The sequence below is a fragment of the Miniopterus schreibersii genome (genome assembly GCF_964146895.1).
Source record: "Miniopterus schreibersii genome assembly, chromosome: 2".
Taxonomy (NCBI): Eukaryota; Metazoa; Chordata; class Mammalia; order Chiroptera; family Miniopteridae; genus Miniopterus; species Miniopterus schreibersii.
Window position 1 is genome coordinate 115,235,961 of NC_138102.1, and position 12,870 is coordinate 115,248,830.

Sequence of the window (12,870 nt, forward strand, 5' to 3'; positions counted from 1 at the left end):
TTGTTTCCATGTCTTGGCCACTGTGAATAAGGCTGCAGTGAACCCAAGGGTGCACATATCTTTGTGAATACACGTTTTTGGGTTTTTCGTGTACATACCCAGAAGAGGGATTGCTGGGTCCTATGGTAGCTCTATTCTTAGTTTTTTGAGGGATTGCCAGACTGCTTTCCCTAGTGGCTGTACCAGTCTACATTCCCACCAGCAGGTCTGAGGGTTCCCTTTCCTCTATAACGTCTCCAACACTTGTTACTGCTTATCTTGTTGATTTTGCTGTACATCAGACTCTTTAACATTTGTACTAAAATTGTAAGTTGGAAAAAAGTATTTTACAATAAAGCTTACAGAGAACTGTGAGTTTAACCAAAAAATTAAAAGTTCTTGTCTGTGTAGACCTATATTACAACTGTGCCATACAAATCAAATGCAACCCCTTTTCACATGTGTGCATCATGTCAATTAAAGAGAATATGAAAATTAGAATATCCATCAATTGGAGACATTTTTAAGATTTTTCTCCAAAAGTTAGTAACACAGTTTTAAGGTCTTAAAAAAAAAAAAAAAAAGATAAGAAGGGACTAGAAAAAAGGGGGGTAGAGGAGAGATGGAACAAGGCTGGAGAAAAAAAGAAGCAGGGGAAATAGAAAATCATAGAAAAATAAATGAAAAGAAAAAAATAGGGGTATAAAAAGTCAAAAAGAGAAGTGGAAGGGTACAAGTGAAATGGTTAGAGAAAAAATAGATGATAAGAGAAAAACTAAGCCATACAATATCCACAATAACCTCAAAGACATGAATATACAGCTATATGGAAAAATGAAAAGCTGGAGTAAATTATTAGGAAACAGGGAGGGAAAAAAGAGATGAGTGAGGAGATGAGAGAGAAATGGAAAGGAAGAGAGGGGAGGGCAGATCCCAAAAGGAAATACTGTCTGTATCTAACTTGAGAACTGACTTCATTGATATGGTCACCAAACCATCACATTAAGAGATCAGCATTAGAGCAGAAGAGAAAATTGACTCCACACGAGGGAGTTGGGATGGTTTCAAAGAGAAAACAACCCTTAGCAGAAATATTCCATGATATAAAGGAATTCTCCAGTCCCATAGTTCAGGGGGAAACACCTGTAGGTAGAAGGGGCAGTGTATGCAGAGGTTTTAGAAGTCAGATCCAATAAGGTGATCGATATATCTTGTTTTCTTGACAGTGAAGCCTGGTCAGGGTAGGTGTCAACTGAGAAAGCCGTGCAGTCATGTCTTGCTGTGGAAGGAGGGCACCGAGAGGACATAACTGCTAGTTGAGCTGAAAACTGGACCCAGGCAATTAGAGGCTCCTCACGCCCTCTTTGTCCTTGGAATGTGCATTCTGCCCAGCATTCCCTCAGCCAGAGGCATTTTCAAGGTCACAGCAGTGAGAAAAATGCGTAGATTTAGACAGTACACGTGGCCCCCTTCAAGCCTCTGTCTAAGCTTTTCAGTTCTGGCAGCCAGGTGCACCGGGAGTGAGGTCCTTGCTTGTTAAACCTGCCACCTCCTGATAGGAGTGGCCTGCTTCTTCCTTCGGTCCCTCCTTGCCCCCGTGCATGGGGCCAGTTTCAGATTTCACCCCGGAAGCTCCTGGCTTTTAAAGCCAACAATTGCAGACCATTTTAAAGATTTTGGGTATTATTCTGCAGGTAGCGATGAGTACATTTTTCTAAGCAGAAGAGTGATACGATTATGCGTGCTTCAGAAAGGGAACTGGCAGCTATGTAATACGTATTGATGGGGGAAATTACTTGAAACGGAGATTAAATATAAGTTTCTTTCCATAATATGGGCAAGAGATGGTGAAGCTAGAAATAACAAAAGATATTTAAAGATATTTAGACAGTATACGTGACCACACCCCATTAAAGCCTCCATCCAATCTTTTTTAAAAAAAATATATATCTTGACCTGGAGAATATTATGCTAAGTGAAATAAGCCAGGCAGAGAAAGACAAATATCACATGATCTCACTTATACGTGGAATCTAAAGAACTTAATAAACTGATGAACAGAATAGATTCAATGGCATGGAAGCATAGATCAGACTGACGAATGTCAGAGGGATGGAGGAGGGTGGGTGGGTGGAGGGGGAGAGAGTAACCAAAGAATTTATGTGCATATATGCACAACCCACGGACACGGACAACGGTGGGGAGAGGGACTGGGGAGGGGGAAGGAACAGGGTGGAATGGGTCATTGGGGAAAAAAAGGGACATCTGTAATATTTTAAACAATAATAAAAGTTTTAAAGAATTTAAAAATATATATATCTTTATTGATTTCAGAGAGAGGAAGGGAGAGGGAGAGAGAGAGAGAGGAACATCAATGATGAGAGTCATTGATCGGCTGCTTCCTGCACTCCCCCAACTGGGGATTGAACCTTCAACCTGGGCATGTGCCTTGACTGGGGATCAAACCAGGATCTTCTGGATCCTAGGTCGACGCTGAACCGCTGAGCCACACCCAGCTGAGCCACCCAATCTTTTAAGATTCTGGCCCGTGGATGTGGCAAAGACAAGCCTGGAATATAAGTTCCCTTGCTTATTAAACCCGCCACCTACCAATCAATAGATAAGCTGGATACCAGCAGTAAGGGAACAATGCCTAAATAGTATGGCTACTTGTGTGCTTAGCTAACAACATATGTGGTGATACATTTTACCTGAGGAGCATGACATGAAGAGTGATCTTTCTAAAACGCAAATATGATCATTTTTCTTCCCCACTTAAGGGTCCTCAATGATTATCCATTTAAAGGTAAATTCCAAATTCCTTTATGTAGCATAAATGGCTTGTTATCTCGTTAGACTCATCTCTTTTCATGCCATTCATACCTCATTTTCTATTCCAGCCACACTGAACTACTTTTACTTATGGAAATATAATATGCATACTTGGGGCTTTGTTCCCACTGTCTGGAAACCTTCCTCATCTTTTTAACCAAGGCTTACTTGGCCTTTTCTTAAATGTTACGTCCTCCAAGAAATAATTCTTAAATACTCCAAGTACAGTTTAGGTATCACTCACATGCACTTGCGTGTGGCCCTGAATTTATCATCACAATCCAGTGTTAGTAAAATTGGCAGTTTCTAAGTGGAGATAGACATCTGAGATTTTGACGAAAGTACATGTACGTACCTTGATCACTACTGTAATCACCTGTTAAATTAACTGGGATGCTCTGTGCAGATTTGTGCAATGCAGTTGGATAGTCAATCAATTGTCAGTTATTAGATATGTTAACTTCTATCTTTTTTCTTTGGATTTATGTATCTTCAGGGCTAAACACCATGATACTTTTAAAAATGGCAATTAAGATTGATAGTCTCTTTCCTCCCCCCCTCCCTCCCTCCCTCCCTCCCTCCCTCCCTCCCTCCCTCCTTTATTCTTTCATTCCTTCCTTCCTTTTTGAAATTTTGTTAGGTTAACTGTGGTTGGGAACTGAGATTCTGAAGTTGCTTCCCTCCAATTCCATTGTTTCTTGCCCAGCAGTAGCTACAGTGTTGCCATTTTCTGAAGAGCAAGAGGAGCTGGAGGCATTGGCTGTGATGTTTCATTTTGTCTCTCCTATTTCTTCTCCCCTCACCTCTCTGAGTAAAGCGATCAGCTACAACTACAGGGTGGACAGAGAAAAAACAGAAAATTTTATTTACTTTTTCTGTTGGTTCCCAGGTGACTCTATTGTCTTTGCTTCCCTCACAATGTGGGCACCCCATTTTTGTCATGGAAGCAACAGTTTGTTTGCACATCAAATAATCAGACATAAAGCAGAATGCCATGTGGAAAGTTATGCAAGGAAAAGCTTGTTTGTTTTATTTTTTAGCCAGCAGTATATATATGTATGGATCATGATGCTTTTAAGTGTCCTTTCTTATACTGTAAAAATTGTTTCATGTAGAAAATACAAGTAAAGAAATGGAACTGAAAATTTTGATGACCCTTCTGTGTTTTGTGTGTTGCCAATAACTAAGCAGAGTTTATTCTAAGAGAATTTTCCAATTTAAGGGTAAAAACTCTCATGTCACAATGTATCATTCAATTGAAATAAACAGAATTCAAAAATGGCTTGTTATTTGAAAAGGATAATTTATGACTCTTGGTTTTATTTGGAACATCTTATTTTCTTTAGGAGGATATTCAGAGTCAATATTTACTTCTGTGGTCACCTTTTAAGATTCTATATTCCCCTTTTTTATTTTTATATAACTTCTGCATTTTAACTGACATTTAAAAATGGTGCATTTCTATGTAGAACTTGATCACTATAAGTGATTTTTAATAAAACATAGTTATTCATACTGAGGTACTGCAGTTAAAAAAAACTTTCTAAATATTATAAAATGCAATAAAATGACTTTAGGTCCTAAAGTGGAAATTTTCTATACATAAATGATTGTTAGAACTGCAGATTTAATATGTTACAATTTAATATGTTAGCTGAAAACTTTAAATGCTTCTCGCAGATAAAAATGTATATAGTATGATAGGCTGGATTCTAGACAGTGGTTTGAAAGAAACCAATAGTGAGAATAAATTTCGTGCCAGTTGCCACTTTAAAAACTAGATTTAGCAGCAGTCACATTAGCTTAGATAATGGGAGAATTTTTCTTCATTGAAAATGCTCCGTGTCGCTTAGGAAGAACTTACTGAGGCAGCCTGCCATCTAGCTTTTTCACAGAAAAACAGGCTTACAGACTGCAGATGAGAGAGTCTGGAGCAGAGACAATTTTAACTTAGCCATTCCTAATTTATCTCAAGCATTTTCAATTCATCTTCACTGCTCTGTGCACACAGGAACACCAGATTGCCATCCCTGGGGAACAGAATGCAGCCGGGGATCTAGAGAGCTGTCACATTCCAAGAAATATTTAAATTGTGCTGATTTTCTTCTGGTGAACTGAGCTCAGGGAATGAAACTCTTCAAGTCATAGCTTTGCGGGCAATAGATCAGAGGATATTGCCAGTTTTCTGATGGATTGTTGTTATCGGGCAGGTTTTCTCTGAAGGTACGTAGTTATTTTCTCAATTCATTACCCTCTCCTATTTATCAGGTAATGATCTAATGAGCTGGGGATCTAAACCTGGAAAGATGAGAAAGATGGGAAGTAGTCGGTGTTGCTTAAAGAATGTCATTTTATTGCTGCATGTTTATAGATGAATAATTGGATCCCTTTACTAAAGATTAGTAGGGTAGAGTTTGAATTGCATTGTCAGCAAAATCAGGCAAAACCAAAACAAAACCGTGCTGCAGGCTGAATTAGCATAAGTTCATATTAATTCCCGTGAGGATTTTCTTTTGTAGCTGCAATGTACATTGAAGAGAAATGCATACTTTTGAAACTCACTTTATCCTATTTCTTTTTAAATCTTTTTACATACTCATGATATTTTCTCCAGATAGCCTCAAATACAAACTTTGTCTCAAATGCTGTTATTAATTTTGGTGTCATTGATGTTTATGGTATATAAATGCATGAATGATAAATGTATTTAATTTAAAGAAACTCCAGCAGGAGTCTTCTTGACAGTATCCTGTCGCTGTACTTTACTGGCTTTACAGATTTTTCTTTTTGAGTTCAGAAGAATCTTGCAGAAATGAATGTCTGAAGATTTAGTTAAATATACATACTATAATAATTTATGATTCAACTTTGTTCTGGGAAGCAAATACCTCAATACATCTATAGGAAACTGTTTCGCGAAGTAAAATGTCAAAAGCTGACAAACTTCTGAATATTAACCAAACCAATAAAAATGGAGAAAGCCTTACCCTAAAGTAAAAGTTAACTTATTATACCTACGATGTATTACAGCAGGAAGGGGCGACTCCTGTGCCTTTTTGCTACAAGTTAAAGGTGTGATCTGTGTCAGAGAGTGAGGGAGGGAGTCTTAATCACAAGGAGTGTATGGAAACAAAAGAAATATGTTAAAATCCATTAGGGCTTTTGAGGCTTTTAAGTCTTTTATTTTTGTGTCAATAGGTTCAGTGAAACCAACCATGGTGTTGATATTTTTTCCATGTAAAAATGATGATTACAAGGGGTAGGAAAAGAGGTATATGTGACCCGGGGAGGGGGTACCTGCTGTCGTTTTTCAGCTGGAACACAGAGTTTGTAGACCCATCAGCGGGTTAATCACAGACTTGGGAGAGGAAATGGTGTCTGAGCTTCAGGGGAGCACTTGTTAAATGTGCTATTTCTTTGGAGCATTTGAGAAACCATTAGAAGAATAAAAGAGAAGGGGAAGAAGGGTCAAGTCACCCAAACAGTAAGCGCAAGTGCCTGCTCTCTTATCCTCAGAGGGGCTGTAAAGGCAAAAAATAAAAAAAGAGGAAGGAAAATAGAGTTTTATAAAAGTACTTCGAAGCGCTTCTTTTTTCATGACGCTTACACAAACTGAGGAAAGAAAGCTTAAATTAAGGTTTCCCTATGGATTCCTCCATTTGGCAAGCTTTTTGTCTCCTTTATGAAACATTTTTCCTCCACTCACTTAAGAACAGAAACAGTGAGCTTACTCCCAGCCTGGCTTCTCCCCAGTAACTTGCAGCTCTAATTTAAATCTACAGAAGTATGCTCTCGAAGCCAGCATCCGCTCCTGAGCGTCTCAGAGTTTGACAATTCAATGTCGTAAGCATGCCAAAGGATGAAGGGATTTAACATTCATTTATTATTATTATTATTATTATTATTAACTATTATTAACTATTTCTTCTGAAAATCTCAGACTATGTGCAAAAGTAGATGAAAAAAGACTATAACTTCAGGGAACATATTTTATGTCCTTTCAAAATAAGGTAATACCAATAATGAAATATAGTAGCTTCATGTTTGCACATGGAGACTATATGATAGCAGCCTAGTAATATACATTTAAATTTGCATTTTGGATATTAGAGAAACAGAACAAATATGTAAATCAGGAGGGGAAGTTTCAGTTGCCAAATTGCAATAAAAATTTTTATCGCTCTGACCTCCTATTAACCTTTTCTACCACAATCGTTAATGTGTCTTGCCTCCCTATAGGGTTAATTCACTTATCCAGCTATCTAACTCTGCTCAGCTTCCAGGTCTAGTACTAAAACTTGTTTTACTTCATCTTGTGGTGAGTTCATTGCAAAATATATTACCATAATTTCATTTTATTAGTTGCTGTTGAATATTTAATATTTATTGAGTGCCCATGATATGTTTGGCTCTTCAAAGCAATATGCAGGAAGAAAACATGTAATAGTATTTTTTCTTAAATTAGCCAGTTTATTAATATTTCAGGACTTCTAATTGGTGCCCACAGAGGAAGGCAATTAAGGCTGACTCTTTAGTGGCTATTTATGTGCATGTAGGCATGAAATGTCCTATATTCTGCCAATGATTTGTTTTTAACTTTACTGAGCTTCTCAGACTGATCATCCAGTGGTTTTCAAATTCTTCCTTAACTCTGTTGAATATGTCAAAGTGTCATTGTAGACAGGACATTGTATTGGGGTGAGACAAACTAGGTTTAAAATCTGTTAAGCAAGTTTGTGTAAGTTAATTGATCTATATACTTCTATCCTATCAGATGTTTAATGGTGATAACGGTACCTTGTGGGTAGTAGAGATCATGCAAATCAAGTAACAAACACATAGTTTGTGCACAACATATGCTCAATAAACAGTACCTATTTTTAGTGCATTTTATAATAGTTTTATATGCAGACTGTTTCAATTGAAACTACCCTGACCTTACCTTTCTTCAATGATGATGATGATGTGTGTGCGAACGTGTGTATTATCATATCCGTGTCTATTTAACAGCTTTAGTAATATGAAAAATGTATTGAACATGTAGTTATTGTTTGGCACTAAAATAATCTATAGAAAGGCTAAAGCATTACCGATGCATTGATAAAATTGGAAATTAAGATTAGTTTGAGAAATTAGTTGGCATATTCTCCATGGCTTTCAAATAGCTAAGTTATCAACCATAACTTACAAGGGAAAGCAGAAAGAACTATATCTCATTTTCTCACTTTTTCCCTCTCCCAAAGGATATGGAAATAGAATATGAGACAGTAAATCCTCTCGCTCATTATACTGTGTCCTTTGCCCCTTTCATTTGCATTTTATTTTGTTACAGTGGCTTGTCTAGTGAGATGTCCTCAAATTTCAACTGCACAGAACTGTTCAAGCATATAAATCCACCCCAAAGGAACAGAGAAAATACGCGAAACATTTATTAAAATAAAAGACAGCTTTTGCTTTGTAAGAAAATTCTAAACATTTTGTAATGAGAGTGAAACTGTCCAATGTGAATGTTATATCCAGCCAGATATTGACCTTAGCTGTGAGTTTGAATTTTTACAGAAAAAGTATGCAGATCCAAGCTAGAAGCTGCTTTCTTTAGGTTACAAGTGTGCTGAGAAATTCTAAGTCTGAATTTCTCAGATACATCTCATTGAGTTAAGCACAGACAGAAAAAATATTTTAATATCCTGAGTTGTGGAGAAGGGGGTAAAGCATAACAAATCCGGTTTATATATCTTTGCATTGGAATTTGGAAGTAGATGTGCAAAATTCTTCTTTGTAAGAAGGAACCATCAAATAATTATTTTGAAGTGCATTACAGCAAAGTATCTAGCACATTCTAGTTCAATCAAAATGTGGACACAAAAATAAGTATCTTCTGAAAAGGCATTCCATTTATTTACTTTGGAGTTAGTGTCTCTTGTCAGGGTCAGTCCTATCTAAACCTATGAATCTACCTACTCCCTAGTAAGAAGGTTTAGGCGTCTGACTTCATTTCTAAAATATCTTTGAAGTTCTTGCTCTATTGGTTTTTGATTCCCAACTGGATTTTGACCCAGTTCTTAAGGAGATTAGAATTCCAACTCAGTTTTCTATCCTGTAAAGGTGTGTGTGTGTGTGCAGGGGTGTGTGTGTAATAATATCCATATGGAGGTGTGGAGTGAATGATAAAATGTAAAGTATCATTGCAGGGGCTTTCTCCTACAGTGCTAAAAGCAGTGATGCGTATTGTTTCTATCGTGGCATTGCCATCTCCTGACCCACCCCTGATATTGGATTTTCTGTTATCCTGTGTGGTTTGCAGGTCTCCCTTGGGGAGCTCCAGGTTCATGTTCACCTCTGTTCTTCTTTCGCCTGTGGCTTCCTCCAGGCTACTTTATTAATCTCTACTTCTTTGACCAAACCTTAAAAAAGCTTAGCCACCAATCCCTTGAGGTGTTTTCCCTCAGTAAATTCTTACCATGAAAGGAGATATCTCTGACCTTAGTGCTTCCCTCTTTATGCCTCGATTTGTGTATGCCAACAAATGAATAGTAAAGGAGACTCAAAGAAGGTGTTGGTTCACTTGTCAAATACAATTTCCTCGGGCCTCTAGAGAAGAAGTCATAACTTTTACCTGTGAAGTTCTCAGTCACATATTTTTTTCTCTTCCTTCTTTCCTTCTCCTTATTGACCCTTTAAAAATGTAAAACAAAAACAAACATACAAAAACCCAAGAAAACAAATGCTCTTAGAGGTCATAATTAACCATGAACATAGTTTAAAAACTCTTATTAGAGCATGAAAGACTCCAAGCCTTCCACCAAAGTTTAGGCAAAAGATAGTCCTAAACATCCACCCTCCTGCATAAGACAGTGTACATTGCAAATGACACTACTAATTTTTAGCCTAAAACTATAATTTGACCATTTTCTTCTGAGAAAATCCTTCCAAATAGCTCACACTGATGTAGTTATCTATTATTTTATCTTCCCTATTGAGGGACACTTTAAAGTCCTAATGTTAGAATGGCATCTGGAAAAATACCATAAAAGCAGTTTACATTTATTGAGTACATTCTGTGGGCTAAAGACTGTGCTAAACACTTAATATTCATTATCTAGTGTTAATCCTCTCAACAACCTTGTAAAGTAGCTGCTATTGTAGTTATTTTACTGATATGGAAATCCAGTCATAACTACCCGTGCTTAGTTAGCGTGAGTAGCTTAGGTGATTAGCCAAGGTTCGCATACAGAATCTTTGGCCCAGAGTCTGACATTTCACCATTCTTCTATTGCTCTCAGATCACAGTGGAACTTTATGTTTACTGTATGAATAGCTGTGAAAACGTTGAAAAGTACATATCAAAAGCAAGTCAGGTGGAAGAGAGGGGAAATGACACAGTGCTTATTTTAACCTCACATTTTTATGGAAATGTATGGTAGTTTTGTAGTTAATTGTGTACTTTCTGTTTACCTTTTCTTAAAGGGGATGTGATTTAACTTTTTAGAACTTTTTGTCTATTCATAATATCATATAATAATTGAGGTTGGGAAAAAGAAGTTAGAATTATCTTAGGAAATCTAAAGAACAAAATGGTATAATTTTGAAACTCACAGGAATTTCATATTTAATTTTGCATGTAAATAAGTTAAGACTTAATGTGATAATTCATGTTATATGGGGGAAATAATGAATAGTCAAACTGGTCACTGGGTACAAATATTCTATTATTTCTAGTCACTTTAACAGTATCAACAAGTAGATTTGAATGTGTTTGTAGAAGGACCTGTGTGAATGAAAACTTTGCCAGGTGGCAGTTCTGCTTTAATTCTAAGAAGCATATGTTGTGTGTTGTGTGGATTCCTGGGTTGTTCTTTTTAATTTTATCAATACATCTGATATGCCTTCAGTATTTTTGTAGTGCTGAATCATATTTTCTAGCCAGATTTGAATTTGATGTAACATCTTTGAAAAGAAAAATAGGCCGGCACTCCCATGTGATATAAGCACAGTTGACCTACTTTATAAATTATTCTTCTGTCACCTCATTTGCACAATTGAATTCTTGTGATATTGTCAGATGTCCATATATAAGAAATATAATAATCATGAAGTGGAAGGTTGTCAATCATCTGCCAAAATTGATTAATATAAATAATCAGTTCTAATAGTTCCAGCTTTTATGATTTCTCATAATAAAAATATGATTGTGTGTATGTGGAACCTTAAGAAAACATTATTATTGTTCAGAAAATTATTGTACTTAGGCCTTGTTATTTTAGGCTCTACTGTGTTCCTGGACATTGTAGAGCAAAATCAAAGTATTATTTGGCTATTTTCATTGGAATAGTTCCTCTAAAAGATAAGTTTTATTTATCTTTAAGAAGTATGTGAGTAGGCTTGAATATGGGTATGAAGGTGTTTATGTGCATGTATGTGGCTGCCATGTGTGTCTGTATTTTTTTCAAGTATTACCCACAGAAAATTTAAAAGGGCACCTTTAATTCACAGGCAGAATATTGAGAAGCATCTTTTCACCTTACTAGCAAATAATGCTTGAAATATATAGGAATTAGAGCATTAAATCCCACCCTGAGTTATCTTGGCACTCTTCCACTCTTCTTTTACTTGGTGTAACTCCAAGTAACACCAAGTTTCTAATTCAAGCTTTAGAAAATGTTCTACTAGGGCTATTTTTTCTCCTTTGAATTACCCTTTGTGGGGTCAATATTGGGAATATTCTAAGAAAAGGAAAATCTCTATGAGATTTGGTGGAATTTACATGAAGATTAGCATTGCAAATATGATAGTTTCTAGGCTGTCAATGAAGTGTAAGTAAGCTGAATCTTGGGAATAATGCTGGGAACTGGGATATGCCCATAAAAAATTCTCTAAAGTGTGTAAGTCATTATATATTGTCCTTTGACTCTGAGAACAGTTGCGTTTAACATTAGTTCTAAGTCTTGTTTTCATTTTTTAACTCCTTCTTGCTATCTCCAAACCTTTGGTAAACACCCACATAGACCATGGGTTTAGAATATAGACTAAATCTACACTAAAGGAAAAATCTTAATCTGCACATATGTACAGGCAGGCAGATAGAGTCTTGGCCAGACAACCTCATACCTACAAACCAATACCTGAAGACCAATAGATATGCAAATAGGCACAGGTTGAGAGACAGATTGACAGATAGGAATTGACAATGGGACGGGGTGTCAGACCAATATACAGGGAAAGGCAAACTGGCAGCCAGAAACATACCACAGAGAGATATGGAAGAATAGACAGGCAGATAAGTACAGACAAGTGGGTACAGAGATATTAATGAACAAACAAGGAGAGACAGTGAGGCTCAGACCCAAGCATTATTTACAATAGCAGGTCAGTGTAAACAGAAACATAGACATATTTGTGTTTATGCATAATACACTAGAATTTTGCCTACTACATCCAGGAGGCAAAATTTAGTAATAAACCATTTTTATTGCTTATTAAAGGATCATTTGTAAGGTATATCTGTCTATTTTTTTTCCCATTACATCAATGCAGTAAAAAGAACCATGGATATATATGTAAACATGCTTTGTCATTCCCTTTATCTAGTGCTTCTGCCTTTGGGTAAGAGAAACAAATAAAAATAGGCAAGTTATTGTGAGGTTGCTGTTGAAATGTAGCTTAAGGTCTTTTCAACCTCTGTAATGTAAGAGACAAATCAGAATTCAGACAAAAAAATGATCAGTTTTCTTCCTCCAGGAGAAGCAACAGCAATTATAAAACAAACAAAAGAACAAAACACTTGTGGCTCGAAAACATTATTTATGTCAAAACAATTATAGCAGTCCTTAGTCTTTTGCTGTGGGTCATTGAAATAATTTCTAAGTTATAAATGAACTTGATTTTTTTCTGTAGTAAAATGAGAAAAACAGAGGAAATATATTGTTCCTGTGATTTAGTGAAAGTTTAACAGCTTAGATGAACATACATCAAACTTAAAATTTGAAAGTTTTGACTATTGCATGTTTAACTGTTCATTTACTTGAGTTAGTTACACAGTCCTTCCAAATATTTTAAAAT

The 12,870-nt window shown here is 36.4% G+C and overlaps 1 protein-coding gene across 1 annotated transcript in view; it reads left to right on the top strand.

The window, feature by feature from the left end:
* Positions 1-4,702: 4,702 nt before the first annotated feature.
* Positions 4,703-12,870, top strand: part of MGAT4C (MGAT4 family member C) — a 670,943-nt gene continuing 662,775 nt past the window's right edge. Inside the window, exon 1 of the mRNA XM_081130739.1 lies at positions 4,703-5,034. The gene's annotated coding sequence lies outside the window, so the exon portion shown is untranslated. The remainder of the gene's footprint in view (positions 5,035-12,870) is intronic.